The following is a 26688-nucleotide window of genomic DNA, read 5'->3' on the forward strand; positions in this document are numbered from 1 at the left end:
CATGGACGTATCGCACAGCCGTGCGCTACTTTGTTCGCTTCTCCCACGCCCATGTGGTATCCCACACGTCTGTGTGTACGAATACACGGCCGTATAATTTACCCGTGTAACTCTCTGACTTGTTTAAAATTTGAAAATTTAGCTCTAGTTTTTACACGGCCTAGGACACGCCCATGTGTCTAGGTCGTGTGGTCCGCACAGCCGTGTCGCACGCCCATATGAATTTATTGCAAGTCGTGTACATGTTAATATTTGGGAAATTTCAGCCTTGTTTTCACACGGCCAAGGACACGCCCATGTGTCCAGGCCGTGTGGGTCACTGTTCCTGCATAAAAACACGAAAAATAGATAAAATAAATGAGTTACTGGTGTTAGTGCTCGGGTTGCCTCCCAAGAAGCGCTTATTTAAAGTCTAAGCTCGACTCACCTCATATTTGCATAGTCATGGCGGTTCGAGGAGTTGAGACCCCTTTTTCTCACTGTCAATTCTATTATCCACATACAGTCTAAGTCGAGTAATATTTACCTTAAAAGTGCCGAATTTAGAATGATATACCTCAACTGTGCCGTAGGGGAAAACATTAAGTACCATAAAAGGAGTCGCTCCATTTGTATTAAGCTCTGAAGTAGCAATTCTAGGGTCCTTTTCATCTAACAATACTTTTTCCCTGACCTTAAATTGCTTTATTTCATCACTACGCTCATTAGAGTGTCGTTTGGATTCATCATGTACTTTTGGTTTCTCCTTGACATGTGTTCGCCATTCATCTAGTTCATTGATTTGAAGCCTTCGTTCTTCGTGAGTCGCTTTGTTTTTTGTTGCATGGATTAGAATGAGGCTCTATCATGTTCTTCCTAGGGGATTCCTGGAAAGAAGTTTGTGCCTTAACATTACTCAAGTTAACAGAACTTAAACAATCATCTTGATTACTAGATATATTAGCAGAATCACGAGCTTGAAGTTTAATCGCGTCATCTCCTACAAGAAGTATCAATTCACTTGTGCCAACATCGATGATAGTTCTAGCAGTTTGCTAAAAAGGGCCTTCCTAAAATTAAAGGTACGCCACTATCCTCATCCATGACTAAAACAACAAAGTCAATGGGGAATATAAATTTATCAATTTTGACAAGCATATCTTTAATTATACCCCTGGGAATTCTAATGATTTTATCAGCCAATTGAATGCTCATCCTAGTTTGTTTGGGTTTCCTTAGTCCTTGTTGTTTAAACATTTTATAAGGAATAACATTAATACTTGCCCCTAAATCAGCTAAAGCATTGTTAAAATTCAAACTACCAATTAAACAAGGAATTGTAAAACTCCCTGGATCTTTCAGTTTGTTGGGTAACTTGTTTTGTAGAATAGCTGAGCAGACTGCATTTAACTCCATATGCGATGACTCATCTAACTTCCGTTTATTTTTCAGAAGTTCTTTTAAAAAATTAACTGTGTTTGGCATCTGTGAAAGAGATTCAATGAACTGTAAGTTAATATGTAATTTTTTAAGTAGTTTAAGGAATTTACCGAATTGTTCGTCTGTGTGGTCTTTCCTTTTTGCATTAGGATATGGTACATGAGGTTTATATTCTTTACTTACCAGCTTTTGTGTACCGTGATTCATCTCATCCTTACCATTACTTACCACAGCTTCGTGCCTCGTTTCAAATTTAGATTCAACTAACCCTTCTTCATCGCGCACAGTGATGGCATGGAGTTGCTCCCTTGGGTTAGTTTCTATGTTACTGGGCATGCTACCTTGTGGTCGTTCAAAAATCAACTTAGCGAGTTGTCCTATTTGAGTTTCGAGCAGACCCCTTGAATTGATACTTGCTGATTCTTAAGTGCTGTTTCGGTATTCTGAAAACAAGTTTCTAACACTGAGATGAATTTTGTGAGCATCTCTTCAAGGTTTAGTTTCTTCTCTTGTTGATAAGGTGGTTGTTGAAATCCTGGATGATGTTATGGTTTTTTATTTCTTTGACCACCCCACGAGAAATTGGGATGGTTCTTCCAACCTGCATTAAAAGTGTTACTATACGGATTATTTTGAGGTCTAGAATTATTACCCATATAGTGGACTTGTTCCTCCTTGGTGCTAGGGTTGAAGGATGGATAATTTGTATTGTGCACTCCTTCTCCATTTGAATCACACCTCATCACTGGATGTGCCTGAGTATAACCATACAAACCATTAATCTTTTTATTTAAAAGTTCTACCTGGTTAGATAGCATAGTGACCGCGTCGAGGCTGAAAACACCAACTGCTTTTGTCGGTTTTGTTCTCATGACTTGCCACTGATAGTTATTCAGTGACATCTCTTCAATAAATTCGTAAGCCTCTTCAGGTGTTTTGTTGTTTAAAGTTCCACCGGCGGCTGTATCGATCAGTTGTCTTGTTAAGGGGCTTACACCATTGTAAAAAGTCTGAACCTGCAGCCATAGAGGTAACCCATGGTGAGGGCACCTTCTCAATAAATCCTTGTATCTCTCTCATGCATCATAAAGACTTTCTAGATCCATCTGCACAAAAGAAGAGATATCATTCCTCAATTTAGCCGTTTTAGCCAGGGAAAAATATTCAAGTAAAAATTTTTCTATCATTTATTCCTACGTGGTGATTGACCCTCGTGGTAATGAGTTCAACCACTGTTTATCCTTATTCCTCAATGAAAAGGGAAACAACCGCAGGAGAATGGCATCATCAGGAATGCCATTGATCTTAAAAGTGTCGCAGAATTCTAGAAAATTTGCTAAATAAGTGTTTGGATCCTCATCCTGCAAACCATCAAACTAAAGAAACTATTGTATCATTTGAATCGTGTTAGGTTTCAGTTTAAAATTATTTGCAGTAACAGCAAGTCTAACTATACTCGATTCAGTTCTTGTTAAATTGGGCTTAGCATAATCATATATTGTACGAGGAGCAGGATCTTGATTTACTAGATTTGTAGCAACCACAAAAGGTAGTAGATTATTCTGATTATCAGCCATCTCCTCGGTTGTAGTATGGATATCGTCCTCTCGCTCTTCCTCTATGTATTGTAAACTTCACCTTATTTCTCTTTGGTTTTTGTGAGTTGTGCTCTCGATCTCACTGTCAAAAGGTAAAGGTCCTGATGGGTTTCTTCTAGTCATAAACTATAAAAACCTACCAGAAGTAAATAAAAGAAAATTTAGTAATTAAAACAAAAAAAAACAAAATTAAATTGCAATAAAAAAAAGGCTAAAGTAATAAAAATTAAGCGTTCCTAATATCTTAGTCCCCAGCAATAGCGCCAAAAACTTTATGGTCGCTAAACTAACTAACAAAATTAGACTAAGGTAAGCTCACCTATCGAATAGTAGTATAGTTATTATAAGACCGGGAATATCATATCCACGAGGACTAAAAGTACTAGTAATTACTATCTTTTTATTATCTAACCTAAGAATTAAAGGATGTTTTTAAACTAAAACTAATTATCTAATTAACTAAGATTACGACGAGATTAAAATTGGGAAATACTTTTTAGAAAACCGATGGAGAGAACATTACCCAAGGAAGAATCCATCTAGACTTCACTTATTACTTCTGAATTAGAAGATTTATTCACTTGACTTAATCCGTAGAAATCCCTAGTTTATCTTATTATCTCTCTCGAGACTAAACACAATTGAATCTAGGTTGATTAATCGAAATCTCTTTCTAATTAAAACCCCTATTGTCGCATTAACTCGATCTATGGATTCCTTTATTAGATTTGACTCTAATTTGGCAAATTTATGTCGTCCTATCTCTAGGATTGCATGCAACTCCGCTTAATTATGAATGATCTACTCTTAAACAGGGACTTTTGCTCCACTGAATAAGCACATCAAAAACCTGAATTAATATCTTGGAATATTAAAGCAAGAATTAGAACTCACAATTAAGAATAAGAACAAGTATTTATCATATAATTCAAATAGTAATAAGATTCGTCCTAGGTTTCATCTCTCTTAGGTATTTAGGGAGTTTAGTTCATAATAATGGAAAACATCTCAAGATTGGGAAAATAACAAAACATAAAGAACCCAAAGAACTTCTAAGGAATTTGAATGGAGATCTTCAGTCTTGAAGTAGATCCTGTTTCTAAGCTGATTCTGATGGCTGTCCTTGAGTATTTTCTATCTTCTACTCTGTGTGTCCCCTTTGATCCTCTTCTAGGGTGTTTATATAGACTTTGGAATGCCCCAAATAGCCTAAAATTAGTCTTTTCCAAATAGAATTAGAGTTTGGCTCGACAAGGACACTACCGTGTGCCATGCCTGTGTGAAGGTGCTCAGGCCGTGTGCAATTCTGACTTGATTTAATGTCGACACGGCCATGACACACGGGTGTGTGGCCTACCCGTGTGAAAATGTTTAGGCCGTGTGAAACACTGAATTAGGCCCAATTTGTCCTTTTTTGGCCCGTTTCGTGCTCTTTTTGCTATCCTAAGCTCTACTGAGAATAAAACATGAAATTAAAGGATTAAGAGCATCAAATTCACTAAATCTTATGCTAAATTATCCAAAAATATGCCAAGCATGGGATAAAAATATGTATATATTATGGTTTATCAACATTTCTTCAACATGTATGCACCGTCATAGAGAAAGCATTTCAACTTATCCCTTTTCCTGTTGGGTTTCTTCTTCCCAACTTGTGGTTTCCCATTACCACCATTGTCGCAATTGCCATCGCCATCGACAACATCTTCCTTGTGATCCTTTTCACATAGGCCCCTCCCTCAGACTTGGAAGAACAAAGATTGGTTTTTCCTAGACCAAGCTTGACCACGGGCTCTATTGCTGTCATGGCTTCTAACAGCTTTTAGACACCTCTTTGTTCCACCTCCTGTCTGACCCATAGCTTCAATCCATTCTAAAAAGCAAGCAATGCTTCTTTCTCAATCACATCTGAAACTTGGAGCATGAGTTCCTTGAACTCTCGAACATACTCCCCCACTATGCCCCATTGCGTTATCCTTTACAACTTTGCCCTCGGCAAACTTTGGGTAAAAATGTCCCTTCAACTCACATTGAAACTCTTGCCACGTCCCAATCTCACCTTTCATTTTATCTATGGTCTTGCCTTGCCACCATAAAAGTGCAATATCAGTAAGAAACATTGAAGCAGTGATTACCTTAATCGCATCATTCACGACGCCTTTGGCACGGAAGTAGTTTTCCATCCTCCACAAGAAATTGTCCATATTGTATGCAGACCTTGTCCCCACAAACTGTTTCAGCTTCGTGATGTCCTCGATACTGAATGTTGCACTTGACACTCTTTCCCCCACAGTTGCTCGACACAAAGCCAGCTCTACCTCGAGCTCCTCTATTCTTGTGCTCAAAGCCCTCGTCGTGGCCATTGTTTCCTCCTTCAAAGCCATCATCATAGCCTCGAGAGCATTTTTCTTCTCTGACAGCTTATCCCTGTGTGAATTAAACAACTCATTTACCTTATCCATGGTGGAATCAAGAGACATCTTTACATAGTCTCTAGACTAATCCTTCCAGTAGTCTATGCGATCCTTGACCACATCGAATGCCTCATTTACGTCCTCTATAGATCCCTCGAATTTGCCTACACGTTCCTCTACCGCTGACTGCATCTCCTTCAAAGACTTTCTGGCCCACCTTTTTTCACACTCTTCTTTCGACATCCCGACGGTACCTTCGAACCAATAGCTCGAATACCACTTGTCACGGGGCTAAATCTTTCATCTCGTGATTCATGCAGCCTTAGGTGATCCGTTTGTCCAAACTCGCCTAAGTCAGCCTTAACTCAAGTAGGGATTTCTTTAAAAGTCCTCCAAGGCACCAATTTGTATAGCGGAAGCGATTTATGCCAAAAGGAGCAACAAAAGAACAACAGAAAGAACGCACACAAGGTGTTTGAGTAAATGCTTTCAATATTCTCTTATTCACAAAGAATAATTAAACAATGAATGAAGTGAGTACAAATGAGGGGGAGGCTCTCTATTTATAGTTGAACTCCCCTAAAACCGACGGTTAAGATACATTTACATCGACGAACGAGATTAACTATATCCCTTAAATCATAAGATTTACAAGATATTCCATATCAAATCTAATCTAATCTTCACAAGTTATAATTCTATCAATCTTCTAAGATTAGTTACCAAAATAATCTAAGTTGTCATATCTTCATTATCAGGCCAACCAGGCTTCAATCTGACAGGCTTCTCCAACAGGTTATCGAATCGAGCCGATTTTTACGAGCCAAATGATCTCCATCTACACAACAGACCTCCATCAAATGCATTTGGTGCAATGGTCACGGGCTTTGAACTACGGCCCGTGACACTAGTAGCAACGATCTTAAAAACATAAAAATCATAAAAAACGAGCTTAGAATTTCATACCATGCAATGGTCGAATGTAAACAAACTTGAAACTTTTTTATCCCCCTTAGGTTTGGTGAAGAAAATGGTAGAATGAAGAAAACCTTGTTTTTCTTTTCATTTTATTATTTATATGAAGTTTAATATATATAATAATTATTTTTAATCCAAATTAACATTTAATAAATAAAAATAACTTTACTTAACAAATTTTGAGGGCGATGGTTTGCTATCACCACCATTTGACGATTTAATAATGGTCTAACTATCCAATCGATCCTTCTATTAATTAAAATTCCATAGCGATTGACTTTTGCAACTTTTACGATTTAGTTTTTTTTCCATAACTAACTATCAAATCATTAAAATTTCTAAACAGAACTTCAATACACCTTTATAGTATCTCAGTTTATAGAAACGCGGTTCCGATACCTTATTTTCCAAAACCACTTGACTTTAGGGACAACTTACTTGTAATTAACTAATTATCCAATTAAATAAGCTTATCAAATAAAAATTCACTATATCATAATACTTGACTTGTACATATTAAATAATAATATTTACGTACTCACTCGTCGAAATTGTAATTCTAAAATCACAATTTCTAACACCACTGAAAATAGGTTGTTACAACAACTCAGTTTCCTTTTAGATTCATCATTAAAAATCTTATTTTTTAGTTTCTTCAAGAAAAGCCCAAGCTTTTCTTATCTTCTTTGTGTTTTCATTTATGCCTATTGTGTGTAATTATTGTATCTTTATTTGTTTAAATTTGAATATGGGTAACTAAATCATAAGTGGTTGGTTGATGAAAATGTTGGGTAGTTGATTTTTGGGTTTAGGGACTAAATCGAAAAATTTAGACTATATCAAATAGACTTTAAAACTTAGTATTTACACCCTTAAGGGAAAATTAAGATAAGTGAGATCAAGAGGAGATTTTATCGGGCACCAATTTGATAGTCTCGGGTTAGTTTGGTGAGGTTGGGAAATAGACAGGACTAATTTGTCTAAATGGGTAAAATTGAGCCGATTTAGGAGTAAGAACAATTTAGATCCCTAATTCAAAAGTTAACCAACCACATGGAAATCAACCAACCATTGCCTACTATCATATTTGTTAGTTTCGTAGTTTTCTTAATTTACAATTTAGTACTCGTTCGTTTCTAATAATTAATTAGTGTAATTAAACTCTTGTATGGTCTGCCTAATATAATTACTTAATGATTAGTTAGCTAAACTCCTTTAAGTTTATGTTCATAGTTTAGAAATTACTTAATTGCTAACTCTTGTGGGTTCGACCCTTGGAATACTTCGATGTTTCATTGAACATTATAAATATTACAACTCGACATTGTTCGCTTGTAGTTAAAACCACACTTTTAAATTGTTCTATAAACTTGTTTGTTTTTTGTGCATGAGCATACGCAGTCAATTATCCAACCAGAAAACCAATATATCTGGCACTCTAGTGCTTCAACGTTACGTCTGAAACATAAATCGTGCTTTATGCCTCATCGTTATAAATCGAACTAAATCTCTTACACTAATTCTATGGCATACAACTATACCCGACTTTGCCTGAGACAGTTAATAGGGTAACCAATGTTTTTTTAGTATATATACATGACCCACAATTCATAATTTCAAACATGCCCAATTGATCAAGCTTAATTTGATCCATATCATTTCATATCAACATATACATACCAAATCATTAGACAAGATTTATATATATATATAAACATACCAATCATTTCATATCAACATATAAATACCAAATCATGAGGCAAGTGAGGTTCTTACCTTAATTAAACTAGTTTCTAACAAGGTATATATATATATACACACACAAACACATGTATTCAATTCAAATCATGAAACTACAAACTGTAATAGTTACTCGTCTGTGGCTCTCTCTTTTCCATTCTCTCAAGATGACTCGACATTGTCTTTAACTACGTTCAATAATTCAATTATAAAAATAGGATTAGTTTCATCCAAGAACACATGAAAACACATCATCAACATAGTTTGCATTTTATTCATTTTAGTCCCTATATTTGAAATACTCATATTTTTTGATATCTAACATTATATCAAAATTCAATTTCATATCCTTTCATTAGGGACCTTGTACTTTTGATCTATAACATAATCTCATTACATTTTTAACTTATTCAATTTAGTCCTTAAATGTCAAAATTAGCTAAAATTTCAATTCTAAACTAATTTCACTATCTTTTAATACAATCTTAATAAGATTTAAGTTGAAAAACAACATATATATCAAATTTAAGCTCAATCTCATCAACTTCAATATATGGAAAATTGCTAAAACTAAACAATTGATGAAATTAACACTTGGTTTAGTTTAATAAAGCTCCCATGATTCAAAATTCATAAAAATCTTAAGGGAAAGGCTTAATTACCTTGATCAAATTTTGATTGAATGCCTAAAGAAGTTTGAAAATTTTTCTTTTTCTTTCAATAGCAAGGACGACAAGCTTTGGGAGAAAGATGAAGTTATCATCTTTCTCTCCACTCACTTGGTATTTATTCTATGATTAAAATATTAATTAGTTTAATTAATTATCATTAGTAATATAATGTTAATAGATTACTTTTAATTAATCAAGCCAATTAAGATAAGTGGATATAATAATACCATTCCACTATCATAATTTAATAATGATCAATTTATTCCAAGGTCCTTAGATTAATTACTAATTAAGTCCACAATCATTTTCTAAAATAAAATTCAATAGTGATAGAACTTTTATAATTTAGTCATTGGACTTTAATTAATGACTTTCTCGATTTGATTACTTAATTGTTATTTAATATATTTTCTTACTAACCTCATAAATACTTCTATTCATATTTTCATGGACTTGGTTTACAAAATTAAGTTCTGAAACCGCATTTTCGACATCGACTAAAACTGGGTCATTAAACCAAAATCCAAAAATTCCTTAGTTTTTCATTTTTCATTTCTTCTTTTTTTTCACATTTTCCCTTTTTGTTTTATTTTTCCTTTATTTTTGTTTTTTTTTTCCTTCTCTTCTTTCTCTTACTTTTTCCCTTTTCTTAACAACCCAAACTACTATAGATATTATCTGTTACCCGTCTCTGATCAATGACGAGAGAAAGTGATTTTTCTTTTTTTTCTTCTCCTTTGTTTTCTTCTTAGCCTTACTCCTCTCTTCTAATGTTGAAGGTAAAGCTTGTTTTAAAAGGCCCTATGACGACCCAGTGAAGGAACAAGAGAATAAAACATACTAGACTGCCACCTATGTTGGTTGAAGCTGCAACCAATGCAAGGATAGAGAAAGATACCTTGTTGGAAAAGTAGAACTAAACCTTCCTTACACTAGCCTACTCCAAACATTACTTGTCACTGTTGAAAAAGAGATTCATAGTGGGGAAAAATATTAATGAAGCAAACTTCACTGAACATAGCATAGATACCATCTTCAACAACAATGATCTTACAAGCTCAGTCAGTTTTGTGAAGCCTCATGTAAGGAAAGTAGTGTTAAAGCTCTATGCAAATTTGATGAGAAGTATTATATATAACCTGAATAAGCTTTATCAGAAGGCATTTGTGCATGGAAGATGATACAACTTCAATACTTCCTTGATCAAAAAATTTCTCAATTGCTACTACTAGAATATGATAGAATTGGAAGAATATTTGGAAAGAACAATTTCTATAATCCTTGATAATGTCTACCTCACTTGGCTTAAAAAGGTTAACATCTAAGCTTCTTTATTGAGCATTGTTTATGCTACGCTATTTGGTACAGAAACAAGGACTTGGTTACCTAACAACCATAGGGATACAATAGGAAAGAAAGTAAAAGTTCTAATTAGAAATGTGGTTGAGATGGTAGAGTTTGACTCAGGGCAAATTATCTTTGATGAAGTGGTCAAACATGTAGAAAAGGAAATACGAAGTATCTTCTACCCTTTCCCTCTCTTATTTCCCAAGTTCTTATTTCTCAAAATCTAAGACTTGTGAAAGCCATTGAGCAACATGAGCGAGCTATTCTTGAGCTTAAATTTTCACCAAAGTGGCTAGAGGGAAAGTACATCTCAACTGATTTAGCAAACCAACTAGATAAGTAAGAAGTTGAATTAGAATTTGCAGCACCCCAAGTAGTAGTTGAAGTACACACTTCTATAGGCACTTCAAACAATCAAATAGAGTTCAACAAAAGGATGATTTATCACCTGTCCTCTTCCATTGAATTACATAACAGTCATTGCCAAGCTATGCACTAAGATTAGAGTTGTCTAACAAACTTGAGATCAAGAGATAGCTTTGTGTAATGATATCTTAGCTCACCCCAGGAAATAAAATGTAACACCCAGAATTTTTGGAGTTAGAAGTTTTGAGTTTTGTGGTTAGGGTCAGTGAGAAGGCTGCACTATTGTGTTTATTTTTGCGTTTAAGTGACAGAATAGGTCTTTTGGTCTGGTGGTTGAGTGAGTATTGGTGTACCTCTGGGTTCTGGGTTCAAGTCCTTAGGTGTGCATTTTAAGTGATATATTTTTATTTTGTTAAATAATATACTGGAGTAAAGTTTTAAATTAATAATTAGTTTTATTTTGGGGATTACTATTATTTTTCTTCTTTTTTTTTACTACTGTTTGTTTTTCATGTTCTCCTCTCCCTTTCCCTCTCTCTGGTTTTCTTTTCTTTTTGTTCTTCATTATTTTTGAAAAGTTTTGCGTGTGGATTTTAGAGAGTCATTTCCTCGTCATCAAGTCGGTGTCTGAACATCTTTGATCGTGAATCAGGTGTGGGATTCAAACCTATTTTAATTTATTTACGAATTGTTGATTTGTTGTGGAATTCGGCGATCTTTTATATGTTTTAGCAAATGAGCAATTGAGGCTCTTGTTGTTTATATTTTCCTGAAATTTGGTGTGTTATGGTTGGTTTATGAAATGTCATTATTGGAGGTTGATTCAATGACTGGAAAACTCAAATTTTCAAGCTGGTTGCGGGTGTTTTTGTGACCATACGGGCGTGTGCCAGTTCACACGGTCATGTGCATTTAAGAATTAGGGTTTTTGAGTAAAATTTGGTGCCACACGGTCGTGCGGCTAATTTGGGGATTTTTTTCGATTTCCACACGACTGTGTCCCTTGAGCATATGGGCGTGTGAGTTTGGGAATTAAGGTTTGGGTGAGTTGGTACCACACGACCGTGTGGCTAATTTGGGGATTTAGGGATCCCACATGGGCGTATGTTTTGGACACACAGCTGTGTCAGCCTATACTTTATTTTAGCACAATTGGATAGTGAGTTACACGGCCTGCTCACACAGCTGTGTCCCTAGTTCACACGGCCATGTGTCTCCCTCCACACGGGCATTTTGACCCCCACACGGCCTAGGGTTTTCCACACAGCTGGAGCACACGGCCGTGTGGTCTTAAGGCACTTATTTTGGTTCTGTGTGTGTTTTTTGATCTAAAAACGTGTCAGTGTGTTTCAACCTTTGGCTAAACTTTAGTGAGGGTAGTTAAGACTCTAATCTGGGTTTTGGCTTATGTGTTATTTGTGACTGATTGTGTGAGATGTCTGATTCTAAACCTAGTTAGTGGAGTGCGTGTGCTTGTCTGCTCTGTTTAATTGACTGTTGATGTGTTCATTGTTTTTGTAAGATTGTATGAATATATACACTTGCATAAAGTAAATTTTTGGGTTGGTTGCGAAGAGAAGGGAAACTGATTCTGATCTGATTTGGCAGTTCTACTACAACTTTTTAGTACGGTAGTTTATCGCACTGTACCGCATGTACGTTAGCTTTGCTACCTACTATTATCTGATTTGGTAGTTTAAACTGCAACATGTTTGTACAGCGGCCTACCGCATTGCACTGTACTGCATATACGCTAGCTCTACTGCATATTACTATCTAAGTGGCCTAGTCTACATTCATGGTGTGTAAGGTTGGATGGGCCTTTCGAGGTTTTAATTGGTGTTTGGTTGGATGAGCTCTGACGGCTCTTTTGAGGTGTGATCAGGGGACAGAGAGGTGTGTTGGGTAGATGGATGGGGTTTAGTACTTGACTACATTCATGTGCATCTGTTTGGGGTGTAAGACTATTGAACTGTATTTTTTTTTCTAAAAAACACACTTGTGTTGAGTATTCTATGTGTACTTAGTGTGCTCTGACTGTTACGTGTGTTGAAGTGTTGGTTCCGTGTTTGATTTATGTTTCTGCATGTGCTTGTAATATGTTTTTCTATTGAACAGCCATCTGGGGTTCACTTCTGAATCTGTTGTTAGTTGTTTGAACTCACACAAAGCTCGTGTAGCTTCTCTGTAACACCCCCTTACCCGAGACCGTCGCCGGAGTCGAGCACGAGACATTAACAGACTTAAATTATCACTTAAACAATTTTAAACAATTTATTTCATCTTTCGTAATAAACTGCTCATCTGCGTCACAGTCACTAAAACAATCATATCTTGAGTTACAAAACTCAAAATTAAAATCCATAAATTTTCCCTGAAACTAGACTCATATATCTATTTACTAATTTTTTTCCAGAATTTTTGGTTGGGCCAATTAGTACAGTTTATTAGTTAAAATTTCCCCTCTTTCAGTGTTTGACTGGTCTGACCTCTGTTCACTACGAATCACTTTTCTCTTTGTACAGAGTTCAGATGACTATGTTGTTTGTTTCTCTTAAAAGTATACTCAATAAAGAATCTATACATATAAAGTATGACTCCTAATTATATTTTTAAAAGTTTTAGTAAATTTCTAAAGTTAGAATAGGGGATTCAGAAATTGCTCTAACCCTATTCCACCAAAACCCAAATATCTCATGAAATAGAACTCATTTACCTGTTTTTTTTTCTTCCATATGAAAATGACTCAATAAGCTTCAATTTAATATTTTATTCATCATCTAATTATATCTCTAATATTTTTAATGATTTTTCAAACTCACATCATTGCTGCTGTATGATACTGTTTTATAGCAAATTTCACCTTTTTATGAATTTCCATGGATTAGATAGCACATTAAGCATACATAACACCAAATATGATCTTGATTAGCCATTCCAATGGCTAATCATTACCAAACATTTCCTTACCACCCAATAGCCATATCATAAGATCATATACACAAAATGATTATAATGCTATACATGCCATACTCAAAATATACAAGCCACTATACCAAAATGGTCCACGGATAGTGTGAGCGAGCCTCCAACCGTTCCCAATTTCTGAGCTGGCTTGTCAAAACTACAAAGAATGGAAAGGAGGGAGTAAGCATAAATGCTTATTAAGTTCACATGTAAATAGCAAGTAACATAATCATGTAATCCAACATAAAACATCATTTGTATAAATATTACCAAGACATTCATGTTACATTTGCATTTACTATCTTACCACGATTTCATCATACCAAGTTCTCAACCCGAGGGTTTAAGTGCATACCTGTCCAAATTTTCTCATTCACCACACTTACCATCATGTCACCTTCGTCTTAAGTATTCTCCTTATTCACTTAAGATTCACTCGTTGAATACATCGGAATATAATTTTGATACACGGATTGCATGCACATAAGTGCCATGCCCGCAGCTAGACAAACTCAATAGCCTACGAAAATTATATAGCCAAGCTACCATGTAACCCGCACATAAGCGAACTCAGACTCAACTCAACGAGCTCAGGCGTTCGCATCCAAAAGTGAACTCGGACTCAACTCAACGAGTTCGGATGCCTAGTTACACCTCAAGAACTCGGACTCAACCCAACGAGCTCGGAACTCAAATATCCTAGTGACATGTCACTTGTATCCTAATCTATTCCCAAGGTTCAACAGGATTTTCCTCAATCACACATCTTTGCCGTCTTCCACGGAATGTCAGAACCGATACTTGGTAACATTTCATATTTATCAAGTAGCTCACATAATTTGCATATTACTAAATAATAATCCACAAAGTATAATACTTCATAATAATAATCATCATATCATATAAATAAAATTAAATTACTTAAAATGAAAATTACGTTACTACATTTACACATGAACTTACCTCGGTACAAAATGTTAAAAATCGAGCCTATTCGTCGTAAACTTTATTTTTCCCTCGATCACAACTCGAATCTCGTTTCTCTTGATCTAAAATAGCAAATTAATTTATTCAATATACACATTCATAAAAATCGCCCCTAATACGGGCTTGGATTAAAATTACCATTTTACCCTTAGCTTTTTAATTATTTACAATTAAGTCCTTAAGTTTGTACAATGAGTTACATGCATTTCCCATGACATCTAGGCATAGCCAAATTTCCTAGTGTCCATAACAGCCCATATTTCACACTAAAAATCAGATTTTTACCATCAATCCCTTTTTAGGTGTTTTCACATAAAACTACTAGGCAAAAGTTGTTAAACACACATCAAACCATCATATTCCTTCATTATTCATCAAAATAAAATTATGTCACACATGGGTAAATTTTCATACATGCATCCTAGCTCAAAATATTGCTAGAAAATGATAGAACAAGCTTTCTAGATTTTAAAATCGAAAAGAGCATTAAAAACGGGCATGGAAAACACTTACAATCAAGGCTTGAAAATGTTGACACCCTAGCTATGGTGACAAGAAAAATTCAGCAGCCCTTATGGAAAAGATGAGTCCATTTTTGTGTTATGTGACAGCCCTAAATTGACCCTAGTCGAAAGTGGTTTCGGGACCACAAAATCGAGTCATAAAAATAATTAACCGTTATATTTGATGCTTATTATATGTATATAGGCATGTGTGAAAATTTCATGTTTGAATTTTGTTAATTGTAAGTGAATTTTGCTAAATAGGACTTGTGTGAGAAAATTTAGAAATGTGCTAGGCAAATGTTAAAGTGGCCTATTGATGCATGTTAGAAAATTTTTGTCCTTGCATGTCAAATTACCCAAAACTTAGGATGGTGGCCAGCCATGCTATGGGTTAAAATGTATTATAAACATTTTATGTTAGTGTTTTATGTTAGGAATAATAAAATAAAGAACATGGGTAATAAAATAATAGTGGTTAGTAGGAGGAGAAACAAAAAAAAAATTAGCTAGGTTGCTACTCCATTGCCGTGAATTGAAGGAAGAAAACAAAGAAAAAAATGTTCATCTTTTAACATCCTTGGCGAAAATGCTAAGAAGAAGGGGAAGGGAAGTAAAATATTCGCCACTCCTTCTAGTCTTGAATAAGGTATGTAATTCATGGTAGCTTTTGGAATTGTTGAATGTATTAAGCTAGTTACTAAGTCCCTTAGTTAGCCCATGTTCAAATTTTGAATCTTGTTGGTAACATGAGCAATCGGTCATGAGAAAATGTTCAAGAAATGGTTGTTGTTCATGTTATTTGGATGAGAAATGGTGAGTTTTGTTGTTTCATGTTAAAGTTAGGTGAATGATGATAGATGAGTGTTTGAACTATAAAAAGAATCATAGGTGAGCATTAGATACTAAGGAAAAGAATCGGCTACCTTGTTATGAGCTAGGGCGAATGTGAGTTTGGTTGTGTTTGAATATTACATGCTTGGTAGAATGGTGGATGAAAGTGCCGAATGTGGTCTTTGGTTTGGGCATAAGGAATAATAGTATGCATAGGTTTCGCTTTGGTAGTACCTATGTAATTATAATTAGTTCATTTGATGGTTTGGCATGAGGTGATAAGTAAAAGTTTAAAGGTAGCTTAAGTTAATTGATTATATGTGTGTATGCTATTAGAAATTCAAGGAATTCTCGGCAAAAATGTGGTTAGGGGTTAAGTCATGGGAACTTGGGGGTATTCATATGTGGACCTTAAGATTTTGTACACTATGACTATGTGAGTTAGGTGTTAAATAACTTAATCATGTATATGCATGACCAAGTATAATCGGCCACATGAGTAAAGAAATGGGTTAATTGATATGTGGTAAATGTTATGTGTTAAACAAAATGGAAATGATATCATATTGGAACATGTATACTCGACCACATGAATGCATACATAGATTGGTGTTGCATGTATTCGGCTATAGGTAAGCATATTGATGATTCTATCTTGACTTAGATAATCGGCTAAAGGAGAATATTAGCTAATATGTTGAATTTGATTCATAATTTCATGCATATGACTCTAATGTCTAATATATATATGGACTAAGTACCTTGAATTTCTCTCGATATTCAAGATGATTAAATCAATTTATTTGTTAAATTAAGCTCAAGAGCAAAGGGGAACTAAATCCGATAAAGGGAAGGAAAAAGTAATTGAATAGCCGTTGAAGTCGGTCGACAGCATCCGAGGTAAGTTTTCGAGTAATGGAACTTAGATTGTGATTCGATTAGATCATGTTATATAGCGAATCAAAACCATGCTCTTTGTATGTGGCTATTGAGCCGAAAGTGGTAATGGTAGATAGGTGCCTTGTATCTGAGTTCTAGCAACGAAAACGAAATAAAAATGTGTTATGATTTGTGGACATGTGTGCATGATTATTCGGATGATAACCGGACTAAGATCCAAGGCATTCGTATGAAGTTGCTATATCAAGCTATGTCCCAAGGCATTTATGCTAGTGATTATATCCGGCTAAGACCAAGGCATTTGTGCGAGTTGCTATATCCGGGCTAAGACCCGAAGGCATTTGTGCGAGTTGTTATATCCGGCTAAATCCCGAAGATGCTTGGGTTTGGAAGTGAGCGATTTTTCTATAATAATTTCAATTAATACGCTCATAAATCCAAACGATAAGGTATGTCTCGTATATGCATCGGAAAAGTCAATTCGTTTTAAATAGTATCCGTTCAATTGATTAACAAATTTTCGGCCTTTAGTTAGGTTGATACCTTGTGTATGAATATATTGATTGAAGCGTGAAGTAAGTTTGATTATGAGAATGTGCATATATGAAGTTATTCATTTAGCCATATGAATGTTATACCTTAGCCGAATTAATTTCATTATTCAAAACTTACTAAGCATTAAATGCTTATTCCGTTTCTTTGATTCTCTGTTTTATAGATTTTGGTTCGTCAGCTATCGGACTCGGGATTGTCGAAGTCGAAGTCTTCCACACTATCAAAGACCTTTTGGTACTCTTTTAGTTGAACTCTGAAAATGGCATGTATAGGACTGCCCTTTTGTTGTTGGTCATGTACCTTTCGGTAATGTATATATTTGGATAGCCATGCGAAAATGGCTTATATATATTTTGACCATAGCGTTATAATCATTTTGAATGTTGTTCATTGAGTGGTATGGAAATGTTGGTAACGATTAGCCATTGGAATGATTAATCACGATCATTTTGGTGCTATGTATGACAAAACTCTAGTTGATCTATGGAAAATCATGAAATAGGTATAGTCTACCTTAAAAACAGATGCTAACAGCAGTAGTGATGTGAATTTAAAAAATCACTAAAAATAGTAGGAATGGAATTAAATAGCGAATAAATTATGTAATCGAACCTTGATGAGCCTATTTTCATATGGAAGAAACGAAAAGATCATATTTTTAAGGGATGTTTAAGTTTTCGTGAAATAGGATCAGAGCAATTTCTGGATCCCCTATTCTGACTTTGGAAATTCGCTATAAATTAAACAGAGATAATTAGAAGTCATGCCCTATATTTATAGATTCCTTTTCGAGTCTAGTTTCTTTAGAAACAAACAGCATGAGTATTGAAGCCCTGTACAGGAAGATATCTAAGTCGTAATACATGAAGGTCAGAGTAGTCGAACCCTGTAACAGGGGAGAATTTAACTAATAAACTGTACTAATTGGCTTGACGAAAAATTCTAGAAAAAAATTTGTAGATGGACATATGAGTCTAGTTTCAGGAAAAATTTACGGTACCAGTTTTCGAGTTTTGGAACTTGAGATATGATTTTTAAGGTGACAGTGACGCAGTTAGCCAGCTTGTCTGGAAATTTTAAAATGGACTATGCAAATAAGTGAATTAAGTCCATTAACACCTCGTGTCCGACTCCGGCAACGGTCTCGTGTACGGGGTGTTACAATTTTACTGGTATCAGAGCTACGGTTTAGTCGATTCTAGGACTACCGTAATACGTTTGGGTCTAGCTATACATGCCATTATGTGTTTATTTGATAGTGTGGTGATTTCTGACAGTTAAAATGTGTTTCCATATAGAAATGGATCCCGATCCCAACCGAACGGTAGTGATGATCTTGAGAGTGTAGCGCTTGCTCGCACAAGGGACAATGGCATGACTCTCAACCTATTGCTAGTAATCGTAATGATGAAGCTAGACAAGCTTTTTATAGCGTGATGAATGATTGGTTCAACCAATACATTCGAACTAATACTACTGTTCCACAACCTCCATTCCCGACTAATACAACCCCACACCTACAATACCTCCCAGAATGCATCAAATAAGGTCAAATAAGCCCCAGATTGATGAATCCGAGAACAAGGGCTATGAATTTAAAGCTACGGCAATGATGATGCCGAGCAAGTGAATTTTGGTTGGACAACACTATTCGGTACTCGATGAGCTATCTTGCACACCGATGAGTGCCTAAAGTGTACTATCTCCTTGCTACGTGATTCTGCCTACTATTGGTGGAATACGTTGATTTCTGTTGTGCCTAGAGAGCAAGTAACTTGGAAGTTTTTCCAAACCGAGTTTCGGAAAAGGTATATCAGTCAGAGATTCATTGATCAAAAACGAAAGGAATTTCTTGAACTTAAACAAGGTTCCATGTCGGTTACTGATTATGAACGAAAGTTTGTAAGACTTAGCGGGTACGCTCGAGAATGCATTTCTTCGAAGTCGTGATGTGTAAACGTTTGAGGATGGATGAACGATGATATAAAGTCGTATGTTGGCATTTTAGAAATCGAGAATTTGTGGTACTTGTCGAGCGAGCTTGCAAAGCCGAGGAGCTCAAGAAGGAGAAAAGAAAAGGCGATATGGGAGCAAAGGAGTTTCAGAAGAGATCTTCGGAAAGCCCTTTCAACAGTCATCGAAGAAATTTAGAGATGATTTAGGCCAATCTAGAGACACTTCGGGCTTTTCTAGACGAGATCGTGATCGACCCCCTATGGGTACACGAGTCACTTCGGTCGCCAGTGTTGGAAATGAACGTCGAGACAGAACAGAGTGCCAGTATTGTGGTAAATGGCATTCAGGGAGTTGTAGATTCCATGACCGCTCATGTTACAAGTGCGGATCAGCTGACCACTTTATTAAAGATTGCCCGAGATTGTCTGAACAGAATGTAAATCAAAGTGGGAAACCGGGTGCTACCACTGCTCGAGGTAGACCATCTAGAAACACGGGAAATCCTAGTGATGGTCAGAGAGGATCTAGAGACACTACAACCAGATCTGAAGCTCGTGCTCCTACTAGGGCTTATGCTATACGTGCACGCGAGGATGCTTCCTCGCCAGATGTTATTACCGGTACTTTTACTCTCTTTGATACTAATGTGATTGCTTTGATTGACCCTGGTTCTACTCATTCTTATATATGTGAAACCTTAGCATCCAGTAAGACTTTACTTGTTGAGTCTACTGAGTTCGTAATTCGAGTGTCGAATCCCTTGGGTCGTTATGTACTTGTTGACAAAGTGTGTAAGAAATGTCCCCTAGTAATCCGAGGTTCCTGTTTTTCGGCCGATTTGATGCTTTTACCGTTTGATGAATTTGATGTTATCCTCGGTATGGATTGGTTGACCGTACATGATGCAATTGTAAATTGCAAAAGAAAAACCATTGATTTGAGGTGTGTAAATAACGAGATAATCCGAGTTGAGTCTACGGACTTGAATGGGTTGCCAGCTGTAATAACATCAATGTTGGCTCAGAAATATGTAAGAAAGGGGTGTGAAGCATACCTTGCATATGTACTTGATGACAAAGAGTTAGAAAAGAAACACGAATCTTGCGGTGGTTTGTGAATACCGGATGTTTTTCAGAAGAATTACCGGGTTTACCACCTGTTTGAGAGGTAGAGTTTGGTATTGATCTTGTACCTGGGACTACACCGATTTTGATAGCTCCGTATCGTATGGCACCAACCGAGTTAAAAGAGTTGAAAGCTCAGTTGCAAGAGTTGACGGATAGAGGTTTCGCTCGACCAAGTTTCTCACCTTGGGGTGCACCAAGATTGTTTGTGAAAAGAAGGACGAAACCATGAGGTTGTGCATCGACTATCGTCGGTGAATAAAGTGACAATAAAGAATAAATATCCGCTATCTGCGTATTGATGATTTGTTTGATCAACTAAAGGGAGCCTCGGTATTTTCAAAGATAGATTTGAGATCGGGTTATTATCGGCCATGAATTCGACATTCGACATACCCAAAGCGCTTTCGAATGAGATACGGTCACTACGAATTCTTAGTGATGCCGTTTGGGCTCACTAATGCCCCCCATGGTATTTATGGATCGATGAATCGGATCTTCGAACCGTATTTAGGTCGGTTTTAGTTGTGTTTATCGATGATATTTTGGTCTATTCGAGAAATGAAACCGATCATCTTGAACACCAGGATTAGTGTTGCAAATTTTACGGGATAAGTAGTTGTATGCTAAATTCAGTAAGTGTGAGTTCTGGTTAAGAGAGGTTAGCTTCTTGGGACATGTGGTATCTGCATCGGGTATTCGAGTTGATCCGAGCAAAATTTCAGCCATACCTAACTGGAAGCCTCCGAGAAATATTACTGAAGTTCGGAGCTTTTTGGGGCTTGCCGGTTACTACAGGCGCTTTGTAAAGGGTTTCTCGATGATAGCCACACCAATAACGAAACTACTTTAGAAAGATGTTAAGTTTGAATGGACAGAAAAGTGTCAGAAAAGTTTCGATCAATCGAAAACTTATTTGATGAAGCTCAAGACTAGTGCAAACCGAATCGTGCAAAGAGCTTGTCATTTATAGTGATGCATCCCTACTTGGGTTGGGTTGCGTATTGATGCAAGAGGGTCGAGTTGTAGCTTATGCGTCAAGACAACTGAAGCCACATGAGAAAAATTATCCGACCCATGATCTCGAACTAGCTGCCATCGTGTTCGCTTTGAAAATATGGCGACATTACTTATTTGGTGAGAAGTGCCATGTATATTCGGATCACAAAAGTCTCAAATATTTGATGACTCAAAGAGACTTGAATCTGCGACAAAGACGTTGGCTCGAGTTGTTAAAAGATTATGAGCTTGTCATTGACTATCACCCGGGAAAGGCTAATGTGGTTGCGGATGCTTTAAGTCGTAAATCACTATTTGCTTTACGAGCGATGAATGTACACTTGTCTGTTCTATCCGACAATGTGTTAGTAGTAGAATTAAAGGCCAAACCATTATTGATTCATCAAATTCGTGAAGCTCAGAAAGTCGATGATGAATTGGTCGCAAGACGGGCTGAATGTGTTTCGAATATGGAATCAGTGTTTCAAATTGATGATGACGATTGTTTGAGGTTCAGAAGTCGTTTGTGTGTTCCAAGAAATTCAGAACTTATTTCGATGATTCTGAACGAAGCTCATTGTAGTCGAATGTTAATTCACCCGGGGAGTACGAAAATGTACAACGATCGACACGCCGCTTTTGGTGGCTCGGTATGAAACGAGACATTTCGATTTTGTTTGAAGTGTTTAATATGTCGCAAGTGAAGGCGGAACATCAAGTGCCTACGAGTTTACTTGGTGATCATGATACCGAATGGAAATGGGATCGAGTCACAATGGATTTTGTATCCGGGTTGCCGAGATCGGCAAGTAAGAAAGATGCGATTTGGGTTGTTGTTGATAGACCGACTAAGTCGGCTCACTTTATCCCCGACGCACGGATTTTTCATTGGATAAACTAGCTGAATTGTATGTTTCTCGATTGTGAGATTACACGGGTACCTATTTCTATTGTGTCGGATGAGATCCGAGATTCACCTCGCGATTTTGGAAGAAATTGCAAGAAGTTTTGGGTACCAAGTCGCATTTTAGCATCGCTTTTCATCCCCAAACCGATGGTCAATCCGAGCGGATAATTCGGATACTCGAGGATATGTTGAGATGTTGCATCCTTGAGTTTAGTGGTTCATGGGAGCGGTATTTACCTTTGATTGAATTCGCACAACAATAGTTTTCAATCAAGTATTAAGATGGCACCTTACGAGGCTTTGTACGGTCGTAAATGCCGTACACCATTGTTTTGGACCGAGCTCGTGAAAGTAAAATTTTCGGAGTTGATTTGATTAAAGATCTTTGAGCGAAAGTAAAAATAATTCGTGAAAGTTCAAGGCGATCCGATCGTCAAGAAGTCGACGCGGATTTAAAACGAAGAGATATTGAGTATCGTGGGAGACAAAGTGTTTCTTAAGGTTTCACCTTGGAAAAGATACTCGATTTGGCCGTAAGGGCAAACCGAGTCCGAGATTCATTGGGCCGTATGAAATCTCCGAACGAGTTGGTCCATTGCATATAGGTTGCTTTTACCCCGAACTTGAAAGGATTCACAACGTTTTTCATGTTTTGATGCTTCGACGTTACAGATCTGATCCTTCGCACATAATTAGTCCATCAGAGGTTGAAATTCAATCTGACTTGAGTTATGAAGAAGAACCGATTCATATCCTAGCTCGTGAAGTGAAAGAGTTGCGAAACAAAAGGGTTCTATTAGTAAAGGTGTTATGGCTCAAACACGGAATCGAAGAAGCTACTTGGGAAACCGAGAACTCTATGAAAGAACGATACCCAAACCTATTTACCGGTAAGATTTTCGGGGACGAAAATTTCTTAAGTGGGGGAGAGTTGTGACAGCCCTAAATTGACCCTAGTCGAAAAGTGGTTTCGAGACCACAAAACCGAGTCATAAAAATAATTAACCGTTATATTTGATGCTTATTATATGTATATAGGCATGTGTGAAAATTTCATGTTTGAATTTTGTTAATTGTAAGTGAATTTTGCTAAATAGGACTTGTGTGAGAAAATTTAGAAATGTGCTAGGCAAATGTTAAAGTGGCCTATTGATGCATGTTAGAAAATGTTTGTCCTTGCATGTCAAATTACCCAAAACTTAGGATGGTGGCCGGCCATGCTATGGGTTAAAATGTATTATAAACATTTTATGTTAGTGTTTTATGTTAGGATAATAAAATAAAGAACATGGGTAATAAAATAATAGTGGTTAGTAGGAGGAGAAACAAAAAAAAAATAGCTAGATTGCTCCTCCATTGCCGTGAATTGAAGGAAGAAAACAAAGAAAAAAAAAAGGTTCATCTTTTAACATCCTTGGCCGAAAATGCTAAGAAGAAGGGGGAAGGGGAAGTAAAATATTCGGCCACTCCTTCTAGTCTTGAATAAGGTATGTAATTCATGGTAGCTTTTGGAATTGTTGAATGTATTAAGCTAGTTACTAAGTCCCTTAGTTAGCCCATGTTCAAATTTTGAATCTTGTTGGTAACATGAGCAATCGGTCATGAGAAAATGTTCAAGAAATGGTTGTTGTTCATGTTATTTGGATGAGAAATGGTGAGTTTTGTTGTTTCATGTTAAAGTTAGGTGAATGATGATAGATGAGTGTTTGAACTATAAAAAGAATCATAGGTGAGCATTAGATACTAAGGAAAAGAATCGGCTACCTTGTTATGAGCTAGGGCCGAATGTGAGTTTGGTTGTGTTTGAATATTACATGCTTGGTAGAATGGTGGATGAAAGTGCGAATATGGTCTTTGGTTTGGGCATAAGGAATAATAGTATGCATAGGTTTGGCTTTGGTAGTACCTATGTAATTATAATTAGTTCATTTGATGGTTTGGCATGAGGCGATAAGTAAAAGTTTAAAGGTAGCTTAAGTTAATTGATTATATGTGTGTATGCTATTAGAAATTCAAGGAATTCTCGGCAAAAATGTGGTTAGGGGTTAAGTCATGGGAACTTGGGGGTATTCATATGTGGACCTTAAGATTTTGTACACTATGACTATGTGAGTTAGGTTTTAAATAACTTAATCATTTGTATGCATGACCAAGTATAATCGGCCACATGAGTAAAGAAATGGGTTAATTGATATGTGGTAAATGTTATGTGTTAAACGAAATGGAAATGATATCATATTGGAACATGTATACTCGACCACATGAATGCATACATAGATTGGTGTTGCATGTATTCGGCTATAGGTAAGCATATTGATGATTCTATCTTGACTTAGATAATCGGCTAAAGGAGAATATTAGCTAATATGTTGAATTTGATTCATGATTTCATGCATATGACTCTAATGTCTAATATATATATGGACTAAGTACCTTGAATTTCTCTCGATGTTCAAGATGATTAAATCAATTTATTTGTTAAATTAAGCTCAAGAGCAAAGGGGAACTAAATCTAATAAAAGGAAGGAAAAAGTAATTGAATAGCTGTTGAAGTCGTTCGACAGCATCCGAGGTAAGTTTTCGAGTAATGGAACTTAGATTATGATTCGATTAGATCATGTTATATAGCGAATCAAAACCATGCTCTTTGTATGTGGCTATTGAGCCGAAAATGGTAATGGTAGATAGGTGCCTTGTGTCTGAGTTCTAGCAACGAAAATGAAATAAAAATGTGCTATGATTTGTGGACATGTGTGCATGATTATTCGGATGATAACCGGACTAAGATCCGAAGGCATTCGTGCGAGTTGCTATATCCGGGCTATGTCCCAAGGCATTTATGCTATTGATTATATCCGGCTAAGACCAAGGCATTTGTGCGAGTTGCTATATCTGGCTAAGACCAAGGCATTTGTGCGAGTTGTTATATCCGCTAAATCAAGATGCTTGGGTTTGGAAGTGAGCGATTTTTCTGTAATAATTTCAATTAATACGCCATAAATCCAAACGATAAGGTATGTCTCAGATATGCATCGGAAAAGTCAATTCGTTTTAAATAGTATCCGTTCAATTGATTAACGAATTTTCGGCCTTTAGTTAGGTTGATACCTTGTGTATGAATATATTGATTGAAGCGTGAAGTAAGTATGATTATGAGAATGTGCATATATGAAGTTATTCATTTAGCCATATGAATGTTATACCTTAGCCGAATTAATTTCATTATTCAAAACTTACTAAGCATTAAATGCTTATTCTGTTTATTTGATTCTCTGTTTTATAGATTTTGGTTCGTCAGCTATCGGACTCGGGATTGTCGAAGTCGAAGTCTTCCACACTATCAAAGACCTTTTGGTACTCTTTTAGTTGAACTCTGAAAATGGCATGTATAGGACTGCCCTTTTGTTGTTGGTCATGTACCTTTCGGTAATGTATATATTTGGATAGCCATGCGAAAATGGCTTATATATATTTTGACCATAGCGTTATACTCATTTTGTATGTTGTTCATTGAGTGGTATGGGAATGTTGGTAACGATTAGCCATTGGAATGGTTAATCACGATCATTTTGGTGCTATGTATGACAAAACTCTAGTTGATCTATAGAAAATCATGAAATAGGTATAGTCTACCTTAAAAACAGATGCTGACAGCAGCAGTGATGTGAATTTGAAAAATCACTAAAAATAGTAGGAATGGAGTTAAATAGTGAATAAATTATGTAATCGAATATTGATGAGTCTATTTTCATATGGAAGAAACGAAACGATTATATGAGCCGTTTTTTAAGGGATGTTTAAGTTTTCGTGAAATAGGGCCAGAGCGATTTCTGGATCCCCTATTCTGACTTTGGAAATTCACTATAAATTAACCAGAGATAATTAGAAGTCATGCTCTATATGTAAAGATTCCTTTTTGAGTCTAGTTTCTTTAGAAACAAACGGCATGAGTATTGAAGCCATGTACAGGAAGATATCTAAGTTGTAATTCATGAAGGTCAGAGTAGTCAAACCCTGTAATAGAGGAGACTTTAACTAATAAAATGTACTAATTGGATTCACCAAAAATTCTAGAAAACAATTTTTAGATGGACATATGAGTCTAGTTTCAGGAAAAATTTACAGAACCGGTTTTCGAGTTTTGGAACTTGAGATATGATTTTTAAGGTGACAGTGACGCAGATAGCCAGCTTGTCTGGAAATTTTAAAATGGACTGTGCAAATAAGTGAATTAAGTCCGTTAACACCTCGTGTCTGACTCCGGCAACGGTCTCGGGTACAGGGTGTTACATGTTATTTTTCCCTTTTTAATGACTATATTTACCAAATGACAAAAATGCCCTTAATGCCTTTCTTTGTAATTTTTCATGTACAAGCCCATTTTTGTCCAAAATTTTAGAAATTAGTTAAATTTCTATTTAAG

General features: G+C 36.2%; 1 non-coding gene across 1 annotated transcript; it reads left to right on the forward strand.

Annotated features, from left to right (window-relative positions):
• The first annotated feature begins 2451 nt into the window (after positions 1–2451).
• LOC128294848 (small nucleolar RNA R71) lies at positions 2452–2558 on the forward strand. The gene has a single exon (XR_008285155.1). It is a non-coding gene; the product is annotated as a small nucleolar RNA R71 (small nucleolar RNA).
• Positions 2559–26688: the final 24130 nt, after the last annotated feature.

This window comes from Gossypium arboreum, chromosome 6, assembly GCF_025698485.1.
Source record: "Gossypium arboreum isolate Shixiya-1 chromosome 6, ASM2569848v2, whole genome shotgun sequence".
Taxonomy (NCBI): Eukaryota; Viridiplantae; Streptophyta; class Magnoliopsida; order Malvales; family Malvaceae; genus Gossypium; species Gossypium arboreum.